The sequence below is a fragment of the Lichenostomus cassidix genome, chromosome 6 (assembly GCF_008360975.1).
Source record: "Lichenostomus cassidix isolate B80296 chromosome 6, HeHo_3.0, whole genome shotgun sequence".
Classification (NCBI taxonomy): domain Eukaryota; kingdom Metazoa; phylum Chordata; class Aves; order Passeriformes; family Meliphagidae; genus Lichenostomus; species Lichenostomus cassidix.
The window spans coordinates 23,157,833-23,183,753 of NC_139487.1; the positions used below are offsets into that span (position 1 = coordinate 23,157,833).

The window sequence follows — 25,921 nt, forward strand, 5'->3', positions numbered from 1 at the left end:
AGCAAGGTTACAGCAGAAGATAACTGAGTAATCTGTTCCCTTTCCCATTCCCCCCACAAAGAAAACAAAAACAACAAATGATGCTGTTTTCCTACTTCCTGGAACACCAAAGTTTTAAAATAAATTTAAAGGAAAACATTTGAAGACCATTGCACCTTGAAAAAAAAGGCGCTGAATATAAAAATTAAAACACACAGTTTAAAAAGAAGTTAATCCTGTGGAATTCTATAGGACAGGGTGGGATTCATATTTTTATAGGTTAGTACTATAGCTAAATTATTCTAGAGGTGCAGAGCAAACCAGGCATGTTCCTGAAGGCATGGAGAGTTCCTGAGGGCTGAGAGAAAGTGAGAAGGAGAAGGGAAATAAATCACTGCAGGAGGTTTTGTGGCTGATACATGTTTCATTACCCTACCAGGTAATGATGAACAGATAGTGTGGGCTTGCTAAGTCTGAGTGATGACAGCTTCAGGAAACAAAAAGTTTTCTTCTCTTATGCTGAATGTGTTTCAGGAACCAGGTTGGGTTAAACATGATCTCCAACCAGATATGGTTTAAGACGCATGAATTTGCGAAGTTTTACTGAAGTACAAAAGCAACTGTGAGAAAGATGCCAAATACAACAGCCTAAGGTTCAAGTGCACGTTTTGTTGAACTCTATCAACATATAAAAATCCAGCATCATTCTTTAACTTCTGCCCTGTTCTGTAGAGAGTATTTTTTCTAGATAAGGAAAAAATATTGATATCCTTTATGATTCCTAATCAACCGTTGATCACAGCTAATTTAGTGACTTTTGACAGCATGAGAAGCATTTGCATGCTGTGAATCCATATTTATCCACTAAGAAATGGATTGAGGTACTCCATTCATGCCTTCTTAGATTTCTGAGCAACTATCTGTTACATAATGGTTTTTGTTTGCTACTATCTGAGCTGGTGATGAAAAGTTTTCTCAGATAGAGGTCATGTTAGTAATAGGTTAACCTTGTAACTATTGTCACTGTCAATAGCTTTTTAAAGGATCATTTTTTTTTCCCAAAGTCATCCTAAAAAAGAACATGAAACAATTTTTTAACATTTTTTTCTTTTACAAAATACCCCAGAACAACTCTGAATGAAACAAAAAAAATTCTAATGGCTATGCAAACCTGTGGACACAAACTGGTGAGGAAGGAGAATTCTACATTTATGAGGTTTATGGGGACGAACTTATGCCCAGGGATACATTTGTGGCTGTGTCTTACACACCCACAATCTTTGGTTTACACATCTGTGCAAAAGCATATGTCTGAAAATCTGCAGTGTCTCTTTGTTGTCCATGTACTGATTAAAGGCAGATGGAGTTTCCCTTGCTTGGAATAAATAATTCTGGTTGCTGGGTTTTTTCAGTTTTCAAGACAGATCTTGTTTGCATAAAGAAATCTTCAGCACAGCATGATTTAGCAGTCTACTCTTCAAAAAACAGTGAGCTTCACATAGGCACCTTGACAGGCAGACTTGAAGGGTGATAAATACTTAGGTGGACCCAAAGATTAACTGAATCCTGTTCTCAGTCTCAATTACAGAAAGCTGTAGTGGGAAGAGATGACAGGATTTTCCAAAAATATTGTTTGGGATTAGAAGACCTGTGGGGATTTTCCCTCGGATGACAGGCTGTTAAAGACTACTTAGAAAGTGTAAAATTTTCATTGCTTTCCAAAATACATGCTTCACTACATCTCTGATTTTTTCCATTCTCTGCAGATTCGTGACAAAGTGTCTCACAGTTCAGTGGTGAATCGAGGGGGAAAAAAGAGCTAATTAATTTATCATGAATAATTTTCTGTAAATTATATATGTTGTTTCAGTTCTTTGGTGTAGGTCTACAATCTTATCTGAATATGTTTATCTAAAGTCAGTCAACAAGAACAATGAGAATATTTATTCCTAATTTTTTAAAAGTAATGTTTTCATGACAATGCTTTTCAACTCCCTCTCTCAATAATGAGGGCAAGCACTGCCAAGTGGCTCTCTGATTTTTGAGAAGACAACTGAAAATTGGAAAAAGGCCTGCAGAACATTATCTTGTTGGGATCTTTCTCAGGCAGTGCAAGTGAGCTTCAAACAGAATACTTCTTGATACACTAATCAAGATTTTCCAAGTTATATCAGATAAAAATGCCAAAAATCTTTTGTTTCTAAAATTCTTTAACATTGTAAATTATTTCAGCAAGTGTTCCAGGAAAAAAAAAAGATCTTATTTCATACAAAAATCTATTCATCCTTTAAAAAAAATTTGATATTTCTAGCTTGGTTACCTTATTTTGCTATTCTCCTCTCTGGATTGGAAACTCTCTCTGAAATGTATCACTCATGAATGCTCAAGACCACGTGAGACCAGAAATGGTGATGCAGTCCAGGGGCTGAGCAGGAGTGGAACCTGTCAGGGTTGCGGCTGCTGCTGGCACAAAGGCAAGATTTTTCTTCTGCAATGCCTCATTTCTGTGATTCTTACATTTGCTTTGATTCAGTGCTTGTCTTTTAATTTTCTAGTGCACAGAACTTTAAAAAATGCTCAAAACTTTTTAGCTGCTTTACAAATTATTGGGAAATAACATCCACTGGATTTTCAGAATGACAGCTAGTCTGTTGGGTTATCTTTACCATCCAGGCTTTGTCTAAAATGATGGTGTTATGATATTTTAATGAGTGTATTCCAGTATATTCACATCACCTAGTGTAGAGCAGTCAGTGAATATTTTATTATACACTCAGTTACCTTAGGCCTTTAAAACATTTTTAGAGCATATGTGCTAATACATGTCAATCCCATTCCTTTTCTTAGTATTTAAGCAATGCTGTGCATGGTCACAAAAGGAAAGTGGGTAGGTACTGAACTCATGTCTCAGTCTGGTCCCAGATGTTTGTCTATGCTGCATATTGGCTGCAACTGTCTTCACAGTTTATATTGAATTTATTACACTTCACTGCAATCTAATTTAAAAATACAGACATACCTTATTTCTCAAGAACTTTTCAGCGGCTCATTAGAAAGGAAATGGTTAGATCTAGGCCTGTCAGTTATTATTTGCTGCTTAGTCTTTTTCTTTGAGCTAACTATGTATTAACCATTATGCAAGATCATATAAAGTAAGCCTGAGCTAATACTGATGGACAAAAACGGTGCCCTTTCAAGCACATCCCAGAATGACCAGTTGCCTCTGGCACTCCTCTTGTTTTAATGATAGTGTTTTTCTCACTCGTGAGAACTCTATGTGTTGATGGTGTCAACAATAAAGTCTTCATGAAAGAACTGCTGCAGCTTGAAAGTGCAGCTCCTTGGCCCTTGCCTTGCTGGAAAATTGTTCCCTTCCTTTCTTCATTTTAACTCTGACCTTGAGTTTAAATTCTTGGTTACAAGCATCCACAGAAAAGCATTGCCCCTTAATGCCTGATTGGCAGTGCCTTATTAATGAGTGAGTGTTCTTGATGCCTACAGATCTCCATGGGAGTTACTGAAAATACTCAGCCACTTAGGAACTAAACAAGCAGAAGTCAGGCCCATGGTCTCCATCCAGTTCTGTCATGAGGTAACATTTCTCTCATTCCAGAGAGATCATTTCCCATTTCACAGAGCTAGAGTTATGGCAGAGAAGTATTTTTCTGGGCACAAGTGGAAGAGTATAATTTTGCTGTTTCCTGAGTTTTGTATATTCATTTGCAGACACCAAGGCTCCTCTTCAGGGTGGTCATTTAAATCTCTGTTCATCTTTAAGGAGAGATGTAAACTTAGTGAGCAAAACTCCAAGATTTCTGCTGAATAGGACTAAGTGGTTTATATCACAGCCCTTGTTTTTCTGACTCACTCTCACACCTAGGGGCACTACTCCTGTACTGAAATTAGTCACAAAAGCAAATATTTGTTAGGATTAACAACTACATAAATAGTCCTCTCAATGGGATGGTTCACCCGCTGGAAAAAAATACAAAGTAGAAAAAACATGTCACAGAAGAAAATAATTAGAGGGGAAAGAGTGTTTTTCTATTCATTTGGCTGGTTTGCTAATGAAAGGCAGTATTTAAAGACAATGGTAAGTCATGAACATCACTAAAACCACTTTTTTCTCTGTGTGGGTGTGTGTGCACTAAGCAAATTTTAACAGCGTGTATATGAGTGTTTTTAAGCAGTTTATAAAATTAATTAAATACTTTGAGTCATTAGAGCAAAATCAGATAATGTTCTAGAGTCTGGGTGAGCTTTAATGTCAACTAGAACAATTATTTTAAAATTTACAAAAGAGAAACAGAAAGGTGGCAGGTTTTATGTTAGTGCAGGAAGTTTCCTTACCTTGTCCATGCCCACATCTAGAGGTCCAGGATGTGAAGATGATTAACATCAAGGGCTACAGAAGGAGTTATGTCCCTGATACATTGCCCCTAAACCCCTGAAGGCTCTGCTGGGTGTGGGAAGCACAGACATGTGAGCTGGTGAGGGGAGGTGCCATTGGTTTCAATGAAGATATAGGTGGTTTTGCCAAACTCAGGTTTTTCAGGACAGCTTAGAAGGTGAAAGGTAAGATCTAAGGGCCTCTTCAGCCAGCATCGCCTGGTCTTTATGATGTTTATGCCACATCTACAGCACAGCTTAGATTTATAACAGGTGACAGTGTGGTCTGGGCCTCCTTACTAACAATCATTTAGTAATTGCATATATAAAAGTAAAACTTAAGGAAGAGAAATGTCTGTGTTTCAAAGTAAGGAATTCTGCTGATGAGACAGATTTTGAAAGCACAATGTGCTCAATGAAAGTACTTGAACCTTGAAATAGAAATACAGACCTCTTAATTAATCTCTCTGTTATTCTATAAAGTGCAAAGAAAACTAATACAGAGAATTTTCCTGTTAATTACAAATGGAATTTGTGTGTGACTGTGTGACGGGGAGGAGACTGTTAGACCAGGGCAACACAGTATTATACTTCCTACATAATTATGTAGGAGGGGTAGGTTTATTGGGCTGCAGTAAGCCATTATTTATGCAGATGGAATCTTTATTAGAAAACTACCTTTTAACATTGCTCTTGTTCAAGTTGCAGCACAGTATTTCATCTAAATCCGCTCTTTCATGAATGTATATATAAGCTTGAATTATCTTCCTTAAGGAGAAATTGTCCCTAGGAAAAAAGTGGCACACACTTTCTTTCATCTTTGCTGTTATGGATTTAGTTGTTCTGGGTCATTTTTCAATTGCTCTTGAGATTAGAATTGCTTCCTTTTAAGGTGCCATTGTTAAGGCTGGGAAATATATTTAAGGGCATCTCCTTTGTTTTGTTGGTCAACCTGTGAAGGCATTGTTCACTTTCTTTATTTTCAAGTTGCCTACTGAGCCTTGTAGCATAAAAGGAGGATTTTCTTGTTGCCCTCAAACAATCTCTCATCTCCAACGTAAAAGTGACAGGTCAGTGAAAGAGTTCTGCTGGCTGTCTCGAGTTTTTGGGTCATCATTTAGTGCTAATGGTTTTGCTGACACTGTCTGGGGTTCTCCACCAGTGAGCTGTGCCTTGCAAATTCACACTTCAAACTTTTAGGAGGACTACTTAGCCAAAGTGAATTACATCTACATATCACACGGTTAGACAAACCTTCAAACCTTTCAGAGGCTGTTCTTAAACCTCCCTGAGCAAGGCTCTTCTAGTACTGACCTTTACCTCACTGATCTGCCCAATATATGCTTTGTGCCATCTAAAAGTTCTGCCCACTTCTGGCCTTCATTTTGCAACACTGTTTCAGCCTTCTGAAAAGGGTACTCAAACAGATGTTTTTCAGGAACATATTGGTGCCCTGTGCTACTGTCACAATCTATTCTCTCCCTGAACGATGACTTCCATGACCCTGCTGCAATCAACCCAGACCTTGGCAGTTTCTGAAAAGATGTGATTAACTGAAAAGATGTGACAATATAGTAATCAATTACCATGACAAAGGCTTCATCAAGTGAAAATATTTTGCCCTGTGCCAAGAGTCTGGATAATGGATGATCCTGCAGTTTGGACCCAAACACAGAGGTCTCTTACCCTACTCGCATTTCTGTAAGAAAGATTTGGTTCAGTGCTAAATCCAATTTCTAATCTTTCCCTTTTTGTGAGCAGAATAACCCAGAAAATTCACTGACATCCTGCATTAGTCCTTATTTGTTACTAAGGTTTATCCAAGAAGATGGAAGGAGCTTTCCACTAGGAAAATATTACTCAGAGAAGGTACACCAAAAGAGTCTTAATCAAGACTTCCAGCTTAGAGCAGCCAGCCGTCACTCAGACACAAGAAAGCATTGGCATGTCTTCAGTAGGAGCTGACCTATTTCCACCCCCAGGAGTCATGGTCATTAAATGGAGCAGAGAATCACCCATAAAGTGGCCCATTGGCCAAATAAATAGCACTAAATAGCAACTCTTACTGGAGTGAGGTCCGTGATCAGCCTCAGCATGACAGACGTACAACAGAGACAGCGCAAACTGCGCATGGGCCAGGCTCTCAAAAACTTTTTTTGGGCTGGTGGTCATTCTTTGGCTGGAGAAGGCCCACAGCCAGAAATCTGTAAGCTAGATTTCTCTTACCTGGAAATATTAAGGTCAAAAGATAGGATCCCTGTCCTGCTCTTTCGGGATCATGTATAAGCTCTATGGCAACTTCCCTGATAAGAGTCTACAGTGGTTACTAATTCCTGAGGCAGGAATATATCCAAGTTGGAGTGGCTATTCACAGATGTATTTTCAATTTTACTGGTTGGAACTCTGAGCCAAAACTACTTTTCATCTAAGACTCTAAACCAAGTTAGTCTCTGAACGAAACTGCTGTCTCAGGAAAGCTTTTCAAAATACGTTCTCAGGAGTAAAGCATATTGTTGAAGAGAAGTACCTACACCACCTCCCACCTCAAAACTGTCTCCTATCCCTTGGACAAGAAGCTGACAGTGGATCTAGATGCTGATGTGAGGATCAGCTGTGTGAAAAGGATGCACTTACTGCCTGTGCCATGGAGCCATTGACAAGATAGGATGCTTTGGAGTGGCAGGACATTTTGTGAGGCCTGGTGTTGAGGGTTACGCCACAATGCCCTGTGGGACACAAACTGGTAGATTCAGGCAACCCCCACCAGGGACACCTTGGGATATGGTTCATCAAGCCCTGGAGCATTGTTCAAAGGCCCCAAGTTACACTTCCTGGGTTTCCAGCCAGGAAACACACAAGAGCCCTGCAGAGCATTCCCCAGACTGGGCATGGTTAGCACATTTGGCTTTGAGGATACCATCACGAGTGCTCTAAGGTATCAGCTGGGGCACAGCCGGAGCCCAGGTTCCCAGCTCACCTAAAGGCAGTGTCAGTGCTCCCAAGTGACCAGCTAAAGGTCACAGAGCTGTTAGGGCTGTATAACTGCTTCAAGAGTACACATCCTGGACAGGCCAGCCCCTTTTTATCATCTAGAAATATGTGCCTGTCCTGCTTCCCCATCCTCTCAGCAGCGCTTTGTTCCAAATTACATTGCACAGTTTTCCACTGCATCTGATTTCTTGTCTTATCAGAATGTCTCACAGTCACAAATTCTATGATCTGTGTCTATTCCTCAGGATAACAATATAAAACAATCAAAGAGGGGAAAAATGGGTAAATGTAATGTGCCTTGTGAATGAAGTATAGGCAGAATGGGATGTGTTGAATATTGCTTTTCTTCTGCCCCACGGGGGAGAAACTGGATTAATTCATCATTTTGGTTAAGCAGAGGAAGAGGGCACCATTAAATAAAGCTTAGAGGAAAGAGAATTAAAATGATAGGGCACAATCATTTTAATCACTTGGCCTTAGCTGCATAAAAAGAGGTGAAATTCCATTTCACTGGTCTTCAGAGTGCCTGGATTTCATGCATGATTCTTCATCGACTTGTCTGCTGTTCATAATTAAAAAATGTGGTTTTTTTAATATGCCCTATATAACTCAGTGAATGCTGTATTAAGAAAGATTTGCACTGAGTATTTTTTCTTCTATCATTTGTTCACTGTTACCCTCCAAGAAAGTAACAATTATTGAAATAAGCACATAGATGCCAGAGTAAGACAACCTCCTGTGCAAGAATACCAGCTGTTCCTGACCTGACAAACAGATCTGCTAGAATCAAGAGACACATTATGAAATAGAAGGAAGTGAGAAGTGAAAGGCACCCAGAGTTCCACTGGAAAAAAAAAAAGAAAAAAGAAAAAGAGGGTTGTTTGTAACAAATGAACAGTAATGGAAGGAGCAGACAGATTTCTTTAAACAGGCAATTACTGTGCTCTGTCAGAAGAGGTGGGTCTTGTCCCTTGCCGTAGAGCTCAGCCATTTCTAGTCCTCTGCCCTTCTCTTGAAACAAAGTGACAGCTACTGCTTTGTGACATTGCTTTACCAGGCACTAAACTGGGACATGGAAATAAAAGGATTAGTTATGCAGATGACATAGTTACACAGAAGCTGGCACAGCGTATGCTCCTGATGTGGAATATAATGTCAGAATGAATATGTGAGCATCAGACTCTGAGTCTGGGTTACTGCTGGCCTTTGTCTTTTGTTATTTGCCATCATGAATCTTCCTTTGGTTCTACACTGTCCTAAGGAAGGCTCTGAAAAGGAATTCTCAGTGAGAGCTGAACTGTACACAATAACCACAATTGGGAAAAGACAGACTATCTTGGTGTCCCTCCAGAAGAGGCGTGGGGAGCAGCAAGCTCTCAAAATCATTATCAGCCTTGCTTGCCTTCACACAAATCAAAAATGAGCCAGTAGCTGCTATATGCATAAAGTGTACCTGTATGAAAGCATTAAGTATTATTAGCAAGTAGATAGGTTTATGTGAAACCTAGGCATTATCATGTTGTAAACAAAACAAAAAAACCTCAAAAAACCAACCAACCAAAGAAAAAACGCTAAAAACAAAAACCATCCCCCCCCTTCCAAAAAAAACCAACAGAACACCCTTTGAGATTTGAAAACACAACGAGAAGAGGGTCTGCTTAATCATGAAGGACCAAAAATCTGTCTAGGGCTTAGAGAAGCATGCAGCAACCATTAGGTGACTCCTTTTGCTTCCTTGGTGAGAGCTAACATCTAAGTGCATAGCCAGAGTCAAACTAAGCAGGGACAGCCGCTGGGAGGAGGATTAAAATTCCTTCCATCTGAGTTAAGGTGGGTCAGTGGGGTAAGGGAAGCCTGGGGTCTGGATGGGGCCGTGTGCAGAATTCGATCAAGCCCTGCACAGTTACTCACTCAAGGTCTCTCTTGTCATTCCACCCTGAAGTACAGAGAGCCAGTACTGAAAACCTGGTGACGATGTCAGTCGGATATAATATTTGACAGAAAGGTCTTAAGGATTTCCTCTCAGGGTAGGGGGATCCAACGGGGCTTTTTCCTGTAATCTGTGTGAAATAAGTAAATGTTTCAATTATTTTAGGGTAAATAAAGGCTCATCTTTCCTTTAACTTTAATCTGATTCATATCACTGCAAATTCAGGGTAAGAGGTGAGAAACCAAGGCGCTAAGGTCTCAATCCCAAAATCCATCATTGTCAATAGGAGTCTTCTCATTCATGTAGAATGATTCGTAATCAGGCCCTAAGCTGTGGTGTCTCTGTATACAAACACATTTCTGTGTCTGTGTGAATATGTGCTAATGTTAGGATGTGTATAATGCTTTGTGTATGTGTGCATGTATGTGTGTATTTACATACACATTCTCACTAACACAAATATATATTTAAGATTTACAGTTCTGGAAAACCTAGTGAATAATGTAAATGATTAAAGCAGATGCCTCACAGAAAATATTGTTCAGACCCCCTCATTTAAATTCAGCCTCTTATTCACACTTGGTAATACATTCTGCCATATGAATTATGGATTCCTGTTTTTATCTCTCACACTACACATGAATGTTTGATAAAGATTGTTTCCAATATTATATTTTATCAAAATGCTCATCTAAAATTCAGTCAGAAATTCTTTCCAGTAATTATGCATTGACTTCGCACTATAGGAAAAAAAAAGGGAAAGAAAAAAAAAGGAAGAAAGCCAAATTATATTATCATTGTTTTTCCTGAATATTTGTCCTAAATAAGACTAAGAGACTGACAGGATTTGCAGCCAAAATTCCTTGTTTATACTCCATCCAAATGGAGCCAAGGCAGCTACAGTATGTTTTTCACACTGCTCTACAAATGGTTCAGTGCTTTGTCTGGTGAGGAAAAAGGCTGCTTTTATGCTGAATTACTCATAATGACTTTGTGAAGTGGATTAATATCCAGAAGGGGTCTGGATTCTCACTGGAGAAATATCAGATTTACCTCCTTGGGGAATCAAAATAGTCTTATTATCATGTTCCTAGGAAAGCAAAAAAAAAAAAAAAGTTACTGTCCACAGTAATTCAGTAGGTTTTGCATTTATTTTCATTTCTGTGTGTAAAATTGCAGCTCCTGAAGAAAGGTTCAACTAGAGAAAAACAAAACATACTCTCCCATTTTGGCTGATAATCTGTCATAACTTAAAATGCTACCCAACCTTCCCCTTTGTTGGTAACAGGTTCTCTTCACTTTTGTCAGGCCGTGCATGGGTCAGTTGTCCAGAAAGGAATTTCTTTGGCTCTATCTTTATTCACCAGGAGGGCAGCAGCACAACAGAAGTGTATCTGCAGCTTGAAACAGTGGTGCTAAGGACCTGGCACTACAGCGGGTGTGTTTGGGAGTGAAGGGTTACTTGGGTTCTAGTCTGGTTTCACGGACTGACCTCTTACCATGACCTGATATGCAGAGGGATGCTCCTGGAGTGCATTTCCCATTTAGTTTCCTTTAAACAGAGTCCAGTGCTCTCCAAGAGCAATCCAAAGCCAGTAAATGGGGAAAACTGGAGGATATTTTCTAGAAGGACAAGCCTTATCTCATCCAAAACACTAACATGAACACAGACATTAAATTCAGTAGGTTTTGTCTCAGTCCTCAGATGAGACTATCAGTTGTTCTTTTCTTTTCAAGTGAATTTAGTTAGGATACACTGAGGTACCCAGCAGGTGTAGTTATTGGTGTGAACTTTCTGAGGAGGAGGTATAATCAAATGTACAGTGACTGGTCTTGATTGCAAGTTACTCTTCACTGGGAGAAAACTTCTGGGAAATTGTCCATACTGGCAGCACAGGCATTTTGATTCTCACTCTTTATGTGTGGTGCAACAAGTCTAAAACCATTCTGTATCTTCTGAAGAACTAGAGGAACCCTGTACAAGGAAGGCTGTGTTTCCTCTCTAAAACTTTAGCAGTAACAATGGATTTATTTTTGCCTTTCTACCTGCTTCTCCCTCCTGCATATTTATCTGGGGGATAGCTTGCCCTCCTCAGCATATGGCCTGTGAGGAGATAAAAGACAGTCTTCTTTACAGGAAGACCTACTTCCTTTTTAAAGTGCAATTCCCATTCCTTCTTTTCTGTTGACATGCATATTCTGTCAGTGTTATTTCTTCCATGATTGTGTTGAAAGCCCAAAATGCAATGATAAGGGAAAGATTGATCCTTAATGGAGCAGTCCAATGTTGACAAATTTCAAACACTTTTCATATAATATATCACATACAGCATGCCAATATTAATCTTTCTTAGATACATATGTGCTCCATATTACCAAAGATATTGCCATCTTGCAATCTTTCTTCACAATCAGTTCTCACAACATGCTACTGCTGTAAATGCTTTTACCCTGCACAGCTGGTGGGAAAATGCCATACAAGGACTGGCTTGTCCAAGTTTCCATATGTAGACCACCCTCAAAATAGTGCTTTATATGGTGGAATAAAGAAAAAACTGAAAATGTTTACAGCCTAATATTACACTTGACTTTTTCTGAAGAAGACAAAGTAAGAGAAGAGCACAAGTGCTCTATTTCTTGAGCAGCACTTTCCAGCATGGTATATGTGTACCTGTGAAACAAACAAACAAATATTTTTATCAAGTTGTGCAACTACTATTCTACAAAACAGAATGAAAAAATTCAACCACTCCCATCTGGTGTATCATTTTTCTTTCAGAAATGCTGTTCTATTATACAAAAGCTTTTCAGATTACATCATGTGTTTTCCCATAAAATCAAATTTGTGAGTAGCTAACAGAGACAGATTATAATTAATTTTTCGCAAGTTTAATTTTCCAATGATGATTTTGATGGGGATTTTTGTTTCTGTTTCCTGTTTTTCTTTTTAATTACTCTGTAGTCAGCAAAACCATATACATGTGGCATAGTAGAAAGGGAATAGTCTTTTACATTGTGATGAAGTGTGAAGAATTATTTTAAATGTAAGAGGAATATGTTTTGTACCTGATAAGGATTTCTTCCTTAAGAAGAGGGGACAACCTCCAGCTGTAGATTTCTCAGCTTGGGTACCTCTATCCTATTCACCAATACTTCCACCACTTCTTTCCAAGACACAAATCTCAGTGGAATCCAGCTGCTTAGTCAGACTTTCCCTCTTGCTGTCCTTGACTTTACATCTCAGAGAAACTCCCTGCTGCAAGGCTCCTTGGGCTAAGAAGGGTTGCAAAGATAGCCCAATCACTCTTCCTTCAGCAGCTGCTGCAGCGGCAAGTTCAGAAACATCTAAGACAAGAACATGTGTGTAAGTGTGTGAGAATCCTACTGATGCTCTGGGCACAGCTGCTCTGCTATGCACTGAACTCTTTTCCTATAGCATTTCGTTCAAAGCTCTGTTATGGAAGCCATTAGCACCTTTCTCCATACCAATATGATGACAGGATTTCTGCCTGTGGTTTCTGAAGGCACATCCTTCAGAGAGTGCCACAATTACCACAGTGTTAGCAGGTCCGTGTATGAGTGTACACATTTCTATCTGTCTATTTAATAAACACTACTCATCAGTTACTCCAGCTAAGGGAATTATTCTGCCCCTCATGGACATCACTATGACATATTTCAAGGCAAAATACTGCATATTTGCAGTGTTGAGTCCTTTAAAAAAGACACACTTTGTACTAGTTTTGGATATGCTTGGATGCAAGCCCAGATGCCCTGAGCATCTCTTAGGAAATAATTAAAGTATGAAAATACTTACAGAAGTTGGTAGTTTCACCTCACAACCAAGGGAAATCATCACCTTTACTTCTTAGGCCAGATCTGCCCTGGTGTTCTTATGGGAAGGCTTCACATTAAATGACTTACGTTTGCTGAAGGCATTATTGGCATTAATCAGATGTATGCCAACAAGTGCAAGTAATGCCTAGGATGACAACATCTTAAGGTTAAGAAATACTTCAGCGACAACGTAGTTGTATGTGGGTTTGTGTATCTCAGTGGATGATTTGAATATACTGTGAAGCAGACTTCACTGACGGGATAAAAAGGTCAGAACATTCTGTCTCTTGCATCTACTCTTTGTTGCATCACTTTATGTTTTCCTCTTTTATTTTGGAAATGAGCAAAGTATTTTTGGTATCAGGCCAGATCCCCAGCGGAACTCTTCCACACCATTCCAAATAGCAGTAAAATAGAATTATGGAATATTACACCAAAAAGAATCTTGCCCTACACATCAGTAATTTATCTGCTATATTTTTTGCATCAGTAACCGTAAGAAATTGTTATTGGTTCCTCTTCTACTGCATATTTGTTCTGTGGTTAAAGATGAGTTACTGCACAGTTTGGGTTAATGGAGGCGTTCTCCCTTGAGACAGAAGTACACACTGGCTTTAAGATGGGAATGGGTACTTTATTATGGTCTATGACTGATTTCAATGCTGCTTTATCATCTGCCAGCATGCACACAAAAACTAATAAGCTATTCACTGCTTTTTGCCCCCGAGGGCACCTTTCAATAAGGCAAGTCATTGATTTTTACCATCAGACACACAGACCATAAGCCATTCCCTGTATCATTCTCTCCCCAGTGGTGCATTCTGCAGGGGAAACTGGTCATTTTCGTCACATGCATTCACACATGCACACACGGTAGCCACCCATAATCTAGCTCAGATGCCCAGATATTCACTTTGCCTCCATTAGCAGAACCATTTATATTAACCTCTTCTGCAATTCTGTCAGCATAATTTGTTTTAAAAATGCTTCTGTGTAATGCTGGGGCCTTATACAATAGGCAGAATATACCTTTTTTAATCCTTGACAGCGGGTTTCTGGTATATAAATCAGTAACTGATCATCACTGCCACTCTTTTAAGCATTCCTAGCAGGGTGCCCAAAGACCCTATTGCAGTAATATATATAATCATGGCCAGTGCCTTTTAGGTTACTTGGTATTTCTCCTAAGTCTGAAAGGGTCTCTCCTGTGGAATTCTATAGTGCTGCCTTAAAACATTTTTGTTTTTTAGACCAAACATTCTTGAATTTTATGACCTGGCTCATCCTATTTAAAATATAAGAGGTACAGTGTGGATCACTGCCACTGTTTTAATCACTGCCACTGTCTTCTATTCTGGCCCTGATAATGTCCTTTAGATCCATCAATTGAGCTTCCTACAATTGCCCAGACCAAAGGAATGTGGGTGCTCAGCTGGTATTCCCAAAGTAATTCAGATTTCAGTGGGAGCATTCTGATGTCCTGAAGCTGAATATCTGGCCATCTCATAGGTGTTTCCCACGTCATTTTCACCCCTCTCTAGCAAGCTGTCCTTAGGAAAAGAACCTACAATCCATTCCAGTCTCCTCCCCAGCTGCCAAGATGTACCAAAGGGAACCAGTGCAGCACCTCGGTTCCCCTCTCATCCCTTCTCCAGCCATCTGGCCAAAGCAGCCAAGGCAAGGAAGGGCTAGTTCAGGACCTGGTACCACATGATGCTGGGACACTGAAAGCATCCTGGCCTAGCTTGGAAAGTGACCTGTAATGGCCTTAAGCTATCTTAACTCCATCTGAAATCCTAGTGACAATTCCCTCTGGGCCACTTAGGCACAGAATACTGTGCTATCCCAGAGGCTCCACTTCCAGTGAAGTAAAGCAGTTTTTAACAGCTTTAGGAGTACATGGAAAAAAGGCCTTAAAGCTATATAATTTGGATTATATGTTTTTATCTGCTCTATATATAATATTTCCCAGCATCTGTAGCCCATGCAAACTTTAAATAATTAGAAGTACCATAGTTTAAAATATTTTAGTCAGTTTTCACAGCAGCAAATAAGAAAAAAAAAAAAGAAAAAATAGAAAGTTTTCTATAAGAAAATGTCAATTATATTTCTGACAAAAATATATAAACTAAACGTTGCAATGGGGTAATTCAAAACTTCTCATTAAGATCTTTCTGGAATTTTCTTAAAATATTTCTTAATACTCTTTCATATTACAGCTTCGTACTAAAAAGCCCACTAAAGAAAATAGTTCTGAATGTCAAAATTACTGTAGGAAATAAGCTAGCATTTATTTTTCAGCTATCTCTAAGCATTAATTAAGTAGCTTGATGGATTACAATTTCCTAGTATGCACAGCCTTGTTTAAAATTCAAACTGTAACCAGTATTAAAATCTACAGTATTCAATTGAGAGCTACACTGCCAGCTCTCACTTGATAACACCAAATGCATTAAAACAAAGCAACTGCATGCAGTCTGTGGATATACTGTGAACTCTGATGCCTATTCTTCCACAGGGGAAGGGTTGCATGTGTTAAAATTAAGGGTTCCAAATATAAAGATCATTACATAATGAAAATTGTTTTTTCAACTGAGGGAAAGGCACTTTAAAGTGTATCAGGTTCATAATTTGGAAATCTAGGCAGAAAAATGCCTGTGCTGTTAATTGACACATGCAGTTGATCACAAGCATCTAAGCTGCCAACTGCATGTCCTGATGCCATGAGGCTATAAAATGTGTCTCTGTTCATTGCCATGTAAGTTTGCAATGTATTTTTTATACAGACCTGACTGTGAATGTCTCCTGCAGCATTGTATTACCACATCAAATGGTCATCCTTGACCTCAAGAGTTTAATAATTTTCCTGTTTAAGTAATGAAAATTTCAGATTCTGCTTATCCAAGGTTAGAGAAGGAATACCTGCCTGGACGACAACTAGAAAATGGATATATTTATGATAGTAGTGTTGAGAATAGAGAAAGAAATAAAGGAAAAAAAAAAAAGAACTATCTCAGTTCATCAAACATCAGTAGAAATCTGTTTTTCCAAATTTAATATCAAAGGATCACTATTTCTTTTGACAGTGTCTCTGAGCAAAGCAGATAAGCCTCTGATTGCTAATTAAACCATTGCAAAAAGCCCTTAAATGAAGCACCCCCATGCCTGACTAACAACTCAAATCTCAAAGGCTTTCATAATTGAAAGTGGAAGAGATTAAATTAAGAAAATATTAGAGAGTTAATGAATGACAAAAAATGTTATTTGTTCTGTTTACAATGAAACAAAAATCAAGGGGTTGTCTCCCCTAGCTGTGGGAGGGCATATATTTAAATACCTGTCAGAAAATGCATTGTAAAGGAACAACTGCACAGCCTCAGACACACTGTCCAGCCAAACAAGTGTCCTGGATCCTACGAGGACCAGCCTTGCCTTATTTTCTCCTTATTTTGTCTGAATGTATAGAAGAACTGGTTAATTCTATACCAAGCTGTTCTTTGAGATCTGTCTGCAGGGCTCTAGGAAGGCAAGAATTTGAAATTCATACATTTGGTCCTTCAGTCAGGACATGTGCCCCAGCTCCCCATCCTGCCTCTCCCATGAGCTGCAGGGTGAAAAGGTCTCCTGTACCTCTGACTGAGGGGCTCATCCTTCCATGCAGGTGTGCCACGTGCAGCTCCAGACTGACAGAGCTCAGTGCTGGGGAAAAGCGCTGGGATTCTGACACCTTTTCTGAGGAAAATCTTTAATCCACTTCTGCAGTGCAAGTGCCATTCTTTAGGAATATTTCTAGTTGAGGTGATAAATGAGCAGCAAATAAAACACATCTTATGTCGCTGTTGAGCAGCTAGCAGAGTAATGAAGGCACCAGTTCTCAGTGGCAAGAAGGAATGACCTTTATTGTTTTGATTTCATCATATATATAGAGTATTCAAAAGTCACCCAGATTGGTCAGTCAGAAGCCTTCCCCCAGGCCTGATTGGCCAGGCCTGCACTGCCCAAGTTCTGGGACACTGTTCCAACAACATCCAAACTTTATCTTTATTTATGAAACGCAAGAAGAATTCTCATGAAAAAAGCCTGTGCTAGCCACAATCTTATTCCACAAGCCCTGCTGTGAGAAAAGTACATTGCAGAGTGGCAGATGTCAGTCTTTCTTTCATAGTCAAGAGGAAACATAGTGATGCAGAAACAATTTACCCAAATATACAAATACATTGTTATTCCCAAATAGAGAGTGCTACCTTCCTCCTTCCACAACATCACATAATTTAACCATGATCTCATATTTTTCCTTTGTCTTTCTTAAGTGTCAATTTTATCTCCTATAAGTAAGCATCATAAGTTGGATCTTGCAAATGGAAAATATTTGTGTGGATTTAGGAAGGCCTTTGCTGCTATGACAGCACGCTTCACAATGAACATTTGTCAGCATACTGCTGTTATTTCCTAAATATTTCTACCTCTCTGGGTGGTTGTGTGTGTGTGTGTGTTTGTAGGGTTGTGGGGGATGTGGGAGCTTTGATGAAATGCCATGGGTGAAACACTTGACTGAGCTGTCAAGCATGTGTGTAAACAGGGAAATGGTGAGCATTCCAGTCTCATTTCTCACTTCTCACAGTCCAGATGAAGCAAGGGTTTAAGATCATGGATCCTGCCCTTGCTGATAACATACTACTCCCTCCTATGCCAGAGCTAACCAAGTGACAGAGAGAAATGAGCCTCCCACTTGGATTTAATCCTCCTGGGGTGCATCCTGTACACAATTCCTTGGCCAGGGTGCTTTGTGAGCAAATGGTAGCCTCCACTAGATAAGCTCCTTTGACTGAAATTGCAATCAGTTTCCATGGTCTACAGAAAAGGCATTTGGATTGAGCTGGAGAAAGATTGGGTTTTATTCCTTTTCTTTCTTCCTTTCCCCTTCAAACAGCAACTGAGTACTCAGTGCAGTGGGTTTAACTTCAGTGAGGATAAAACTGCTGGAGAAAATGGTCTCACCTGAACCGTTTACCATCAGTGAGCTTTTGGATCTCAGAGAAAACCTTTCCCTGCAGGTTGCAAAAGATGAAGGCAAACTCTTTAAGGATTACTCACTTATGAGGCTTCTGATGTCTGAGCCTGGAAAATGTGATCTATGACCAGTGGAAAAGGGGCAGAAGATTTTTATGGAAGTTCCAGGACTGCCTTTGCTGTAGACTATAATTGCCCTGTAATGAGTATCCTAATATCAACTCCTTTTGCAGAGCTGTCTATTCTTTTAAAGGGAAAAAAACTCAGCTCACAGGTAAAACACTTTGAAATGAGAAGCAACATTTTTTTCTTCTGAAAGCTGCTTTGCATTTTAGACAAGGGATGTTTCAACATTTTTTTAAACATCCCTCCTCCTCAATAAAGGAACAGATTGTGTTCTGCCTTCCTCTACCGACATGGAATTGTCATAAGCATCAGGTCTCTTGCACTGTCATAGAGATATTTTAGCAAGAAATAATCACTTATTCCTACAGTGTATTTGAGTTTTCTATTACCAGCTTGGAAATTTTCATGTCACATTATTGCAGAGTCAAAATCCCGATGAGACTTCAGTGGAGGTGTTTTGTAGGTAGACATTTAGCTTCACAGAAATTCAATGTCAAGTTGTCAGATGTAAGGAAGGATTGCTCTCCTAATTTCAGAGAAGAGATGCTGATAAGAAGTTTGCCCCAGACCTAGAAAAGAACTGGTTTGCTCTATCTACCTGCCAGTACAAAAGTCTTTCAGAAAGTTTATGTCTGAATGATGTGTCAAATTATTCTTCCGTTTTTCTTGTGACAAAACTTCATCTGTTTTCCTGGGTGGTTATTACACATTGAACAAGTCTCACAAATCCTGGTGACACTGATGAGAGTGTCACAATATTACACCGAAATTTCCCCTTTATCAATTCCGTCAAATTATTTCTAGTGATATCTCTCTCAGCTGCTTGAAGAATTCTACCCTTGTCTTGCTGAACATCACCCACCAAACCCCGCAGCCCTTCCCTGGCAGTTTGGCTCAGTTAGCAGGCTCAGCCAGCTCAGTAGCATCCCTCACCTTGGCCTTGGTGTGTGGGAGATGCCAGGACAGCACACTGCCCCTGCACAGCCCAGGTGACAGCCCTGTCCCTGGGCCCTGCCATGGTTATGGGGCTGGAATTAGCTGGGACGGAGTTAATTCTTTTCCTGGTAGCTGGTCTGGGCTGTGTTTTGGGTGTGTGCTTGAAACAGTGTTGATAATACAGGGGTGTTTTCCCTACTGCTGAGCAGCATTAAACAGAGCCAAGGCCTTTTCTGCTCCTCACCCTACCACAGAAGATGCTGGGAGTGCACAAGGAGTTGGGAGGGGACATGGTTGGGACAGTTGACCCCAACTGACCCCAGATGACCCAAGGTGACAGTCCAGACCATATGACATCGTGCTCAACATATAAAGCTGTGGGAAGAAGGAGGAAAAGGGAAGGCTCAGAGTGCTGGTGTTTGCCTTCCCAAGCCACCGTTATGTGTGATGGAGCCCTGCTTTCAGGGGGATAGCTGAACACCTGCCTGCCCATGGGAAGTGGAGAATAAATTCCTTGTTCTGCTTTCCCTATTAAACTGTCTTTATTTCGACACAAGTTTTCTCACTTTTGCCCCTCTGATTCCCTCCCTCCCACCAATGGGGACTGAGTGAACAGCTGCCTGGAGCTGAGTTTTTGGCTGGGATTAAACCACAACACTGTGTTTGTTGCACTTTCTCTCTACATTACAGTGTTAGCCTATGGAAAGTGTACCTGCACGTAATCTCCACGTAATTAAACAATAGAAAAATATAAAGACAAATCAATTTAAAAATATTTCTAGCCTTTGCTTCAAACACATGATTTCGCCTAAATACTCTGAGCTTTCCACTCAGAAAAATGGAGTTAAGAGAGGTCAAAAATGCTTGAAAATTAAATGAATCCAGGCTTTGCTGGGCAGGTGATAGAAGGGTGTGTTCCTGACTGAAAACTGAAAACATCTGCTTTGAGCAAACCAACTTTTGTGTTTCAGATTTAACAACAGCATAAAAAAAATTTCAGCCTGTGAAATGGTGCATTTGGAGAAGGTTGCACATCATATCCAAGCTGTGTTTTTTAGAGCAGTGGCATATATTTTTGCTAGAAACTTTGTGTCAGTGCAGTATGACACCTCAGAACAGTTTGGGTACCTGTGACACAAAGTGCAGTGCCTGCTCTTGCCAGTGGATCCCAAATACAATATATAAGAGAGAGATTCATGTATCAGCAACAGGACTTTGTGATATATGGATGCTGAGGTAGGCACTATGCTCCAACTTATATAGTTTTGTATAACTGTACTACTGTCCCCTATAGTTCATTAAGAAAAGCTTTTATCTCCTCTGGACTATAATTTCACACTAGTTTTCAAGTGTAACATCCAGCAGACAACCCAGGAGCAAGAACAGATCCCAAATCCTTTCTTTAAGTGGGACAAAGGAAGGAAACTTGAAGCATTTTCAAGAAAAGGAAAAAGTGCATCTCCTAAGAACTAATTGTTCTGATTATTTTTATTTTTCCTGGCTTGTAATGTCTCCAGTGACTCTAATTTGATTTTTTGATGTGGTCCATTCACTGAGCTCTACTTTTCTTTTTAAAAATGGGACTGTTCATGAGACAGATTTTCCCAAAAACTTGCAGCTCTGCTTAGTAATCAGTCACCCTCTGATGAATATTTTTAATTATGAGCATCTGGCTAAATCACAGACTTATGCAAAAGGCATATTAGGTCATCTTGTGCAACTCACTGACAAATTTTATATTGTTCACTACAGGACATCTTCCAGCACTTTGTCCTATCCTTCCTAAATTAGTTAATCATAGTGGATTCCTTCACTTCTCTTAAGGGATTGTCTTACAGCCTAGTAAATTGTGCTGTTGGGAATTTTTTTTTTTCTAATATTCATGAACCCAAACAATATTCTAAGTAATCTGAAAACATTAAAAATTGTTTTCCTATTGCAGATCTGTGATACTGTAGCAATGTAGTGCATTCTTCTAGGATGGTAATCTTTATTGCAATGTCACAATATTAAGGTACTATTTCTAACCCGCCTGTACTAACTTTTGTCACTTTTTGTATTTTTAGATCAAATTAATGGACATCTTGAAATCCAATTTGTAATCCTAGAGCCTTCTATACTGTGGTTCTCCCAGTGCCCTCCCTCAGTCTGGATTTCCTTCTCTTTTTTTTTCCCCCCCCACAGATTTCACTGAATATTCCGAGTCCAGTATTACAGTTTCCATTTTAGAATGCTCAAAAACTTAATCCTACTGGAAGTTTTGACTGATGTTAGTGAGAAAGGACTTAATGCACATAGTGGGCACTTTAGGAAATTGTCCCTATCCTTTTCCTGATTGTGGAACAGGAGTGCTTTTTTCCCTGGTACATGGTACCACTGTTTTGAACAGAATAATCCCTCTGGGCAGCATATTCCTTGTCATTTAGTTGAAGAGATTCTGTGACTGGTAACATAAGCACTGTACTGGAGTACTTTTTATCTTTGCCTCTGAGTGACTTGTTTTTTTTAATTCTCATGAAGGATAAAGTGTTTTCTTTTTCCTCATTTGCATGTGATTTCATATTTCTTTTGTTTGTCAACAGAAAGAATGGGAGAGTTCAAAATACTTTACTGGCTTGATGAAACTACTGATAGTTTTGATCAAAACCAAAGGATCAACAAGCTTTTTGTGAAAGATGCATTTCAGAGCAGCTTTTTTAAGTTAGTGACTCTAGCTGCCATTAATTCCAGCTGTTCATTTCATGGACATTACATTTTCTGTGTAACTGTACTGGAAGGAAAAAAAGAATAAAAAGGAAAAAGGAAGCATGCATTTATGAGGGACTCTGGCTTATGAGAAGGTGAAGCCTGGCCCAGAAGGAAGAAATGCTCTTTCTCCTATCCTAATGCCTCAGCCTATTTTTTTACATCTTTACTGGATTGGTTTTACTTTCCCTGGTGCTTTCTCTGTTTTTTCACTCCAACTTTTTTTTTTTTTTTCATCTTTACATAAAAATCAGTGCACACAGTTTAGCTGATCTCTTTAACTGCAAAGCCCAAATGAGTTTGGAATGTCACAAAAAAGTTAAATAGTTTCTAATCAAGAGAAGGGAATAAATGATAGGTGCATGTAAATCTGTGTAGCTTCATGAAAGGAAATGAGGCTGTTGTACATTCTATTTTTAAAAGTCTTTATTCTAATTTGAGGCTAGGTAGCAACGTTCACTCTGAATTCATCCTTGAATTAAATCCTATGGATTTATACAAAGGGCAGATTTCAGTCTCTATGTTTTCAGAGTATGTTGGTTTACCTCTTTATTCATGAGGACTGTTATGCGTCTCTTCCTTTCCCCCTTTATTTTACCTGCTCTAAATTCTAGTGGAACAGTTCACTTGCCAGCACAAGGAGTGTTTGACAGAACAAAATAAAGTTGTGCCAAGTTGTTGATGATATAGAACTATTCCAGTTCCTACAATGTTTCTCCCTGTGGCCACATCTGGCACTTGCCCTTGGTGGTTCTGTTGGGAGACTTGTCAGCTCTGGTTCATTTTCTATGACTATCATTAGGGCAGGATTCATCCTTTCCTTCTCCCTCTTGAAAGCTTCATGCCTAGAATAGTTGCAAAAAGGTTTTAAATTAGAGGTTACTAAATAGGAGTTAATTTTCCAATAGCTTGAAATTTAATTGATTTTATTTTTCAGCTTATTAGATAGCCAAATCAACAAGGTTTCAGTCCTTTTTAATTAATAGCTGTACCACAGTTTGAATCAGGTCCAGCTGGAAAAAATCTAACTAACACCCCTGAACACTGTACCAAAGCCTGAGAGTTTTCTCCATTATACAAACCTATGTGTACAAATATCAGTCTTTCCAAACAAGTGCCCATGTTCTTTCTTCTTAAACTCAGTAACTAAACTTCTTCAGGTCTCCCTGGTGAGAGCACAGAAAACATATTCAATGCACTCATAAAATATAGGGTTTTTGGTTTTTTGGTTTTTTTTTATTTTTAATGGGGGGAATTGAGCTTCTAAAATGTAGTAATTTTTTAGTATTTTTGGACATAAATGATTGCCCCTACATTTTGGGTTACAGAACATCTATGGCTTCTTAACCTGCCTATTTCCTGAAAAGATTTATGCATTAGTTTCATACTGAATTCAACCCTGAAATTAAAGAGTCAATGAATCTTCACAAAATTAAGGAAGTCATTGTACAGAAAGAACCAAATAGAATTTTTTAAATGCAAGTAATTTTTTCTCTATTAATATGGGTAAGAAGCAGTATTATTAAAAAGGAGTAGCTTTCACATAATTTAAAAGGATATGAATATTGTGTAGATCAAAACCTTAAATTAGTCTTTCATAGCTGAACAACAGGGTATAAATTGTAGTCCATTTCTTTGTGCAGTATCTGTAAAGATGAGGTCTGATATCTTGGGGTTTCCTGGGAATACAATCATGTATGTGTCTGCCATTTACAGACATTGGTATAAATGTATTGATAGAAATGACTACAAAAGGTGCAAGACAATGGGGAATGACATGCTACATGTCACAAACCATTCCAATCTTCTCATGCTATTTAAGTAATTTTAGTCTGGTTGTGTCCCTTGTGACATGGGGCCACATCTTCCTCCTGGATTAACTCTGCTGGGACAGTAAGTGGATGCAGAATTTGATATATGATGTTTGAAGTGTTTCAATAAAATTTAAAATATTAATAGGTTAATAATTTGCATTGATTTATAGTCTGATTACCTTAAAGGTCTTCTGAATTATGTCAGTCCTGGAATAATTAAAATAATACACAAAAGGGTGAATACAATAAGTGCCAATAAAATTAAGTAACCTTCTTGCTGCTCCTCTCAAATAGAACTATGAAAACAATCTTAATTGCACAACTTCTTGATAAATTTCTTACAGAATATGAACCATTCAAGACTAACCCTGAATACTGCAGAAGCTCATTTACAGTCTGTGACAGCATGGACAGCCTTATTCTAGAAATCATGAGAAAGTGTTAATTTACCATAAATCTAAGCTTTCAAAATAAAGTGTAATCAGGAGTCCATAATGTAGAAATCATTGAGGATCATTTGTCATTATGCTAAAAGGAGACTAGGCAGAGATCAGAAGCACTGGTTGTCCCAGTGCCCTCCCTTTCACCCCAGCATCAAGCTCTTTTGCACATTAAGCTTCTTACAAGTCTTCTGATTTTGTAGCTGCTGGTCCTGTTATAAATATATCTCTGCTTTCTAACGTCACAGTGTTTGCTCTCTGCACTGAGCCTACAGACTCAGGAAAGAGCAAGCAAAAGCTCTAGTTAATGGCTGCGGGTGAAATATTGAAAGCACGTTAGTTGTAATTACTAGTGCTCTCATTATTTTTATATATAGATAGAGATTATATATCTATATATAGATTTAGGAAAAGCCCTGTAAATTTGAGTACCTCAGACACCTTCCTCACCAATTTTTTAAAAAAAATTACTCTATATTGTTAATGTATGAAATGGTTAACAGAATTAACTTTTGGCATAAATGAAAATAGTGAAAGATGGAATGGGTCCTTTAAATAGCTCAGTCACTTCTGCCCCTCTAAAAATCTGCTACATCCCTTGCAGATCATAAGGTAACAGTGGAAAGTGGAGCAATGATCATGAAAAATCCAGATTCATGTTTCTCTATGTCCAGCCATTGAAATCTAAACAATATGAAACTTCTGGCACCTGTTTTTACAAGCATGTTAAATGTACATATTTGTGAAAAATTCACTATTAAATAAAATACCAGCAGATGGCATTGAAGAATATATGTCATCATTCCTGTTTCTTCTAGAAGGAATAAGGAAAGAAACCACAGGTTTCTTTCTCCATGAATCTCCTAAACACTGTATGGAATTCACTAAAGCTGCCAATTTCCAGCAGCTCGAGACCTGGTCTGAGATGTAAGAAAAATTAGAAGGCTCTAAGATCTTAACTCTTTATATGCTGAAGTTTTTATTTATCTTTTCCTACAGAGACAGACTGAGAAAGTTGGGGCTGTTGAACCTGGAGAAGGAAGGCTCCAGGAGACCTTCTAAGGCCTTCAAGTACCTAAAGGGATCCCACAGAAACCTGGACAGGTACTTTTGACAAAGTGACTGGTCAAAGGGTAATGGCTTCAAATTGAATAAGTGTAGGTCTAGATTAGGTATTTGGAAGAAAATCTTTACTGTAAGGGTGGTGAGGCACTGGCACAAGTTGCCCAGAAAATTTTTGGTTGCCCCATCCCTTGCAGTGCTCATGGCAAAGCTGCATGGGGTCCTGAGCAACCTGGTCTAGCGGAAGGTGTCCCTGCTTTTGGTAGGGGGGTTGAATTAGATGATCTGTAAGGTCAACTTCCAACTCAAACCATTCTCTGATCCCAACTCAAACCATATTCTGATTCCATAATCCTCTGGATACTGCCATCAGATGGAAAAATCCATCAGTAACTGAGAACCATCCCAGTGGCACAGGTCTCCAGTTGTTTCTAAGTGTCTGCCATGGCTGTGTGCTGCTGGTGCCACTGCCAGTGAATTCATTAATAGCTCTAATGTCCCTTTTAATGATGGTCACTCCAGATTATCTTTTTGCAAGTTCTACTTTATGTCTGCAGGGGGAAAATGAAGGAAGAGAAGGAAGGGAAAATAAGAATGTATAAGAAAAACAGAAGTTAGTGAAAAAAAAGAAATGGGGAAATAAAAAGCTGAAAGATAAATGA

General features: G+C 39.0%; 1 long non-coding RNA gene across 1 annotated transcript in view; it reads left to right on the forward strand.

Annotated features, from left to right (window-relative positions):
* The window catches only part of LOC146435472 (uncharacterized), a 355,682-nt gene extending 330,381 nt beyond the window's left edge, over positions 1-25,301 (forward strand). Inside the window, exon 3 of the long non-coding RNA XR_014853081.1 lies at positions 25,197-25,301. This is a non-coding gene — a long non-coding RNA (uncharacterized LOC146435472). The remainder of the gene's footprint in view (positions 1-25,196) is intronic.
* Positions 25,302-25,921: the final 620 nt, after the last annotated feature.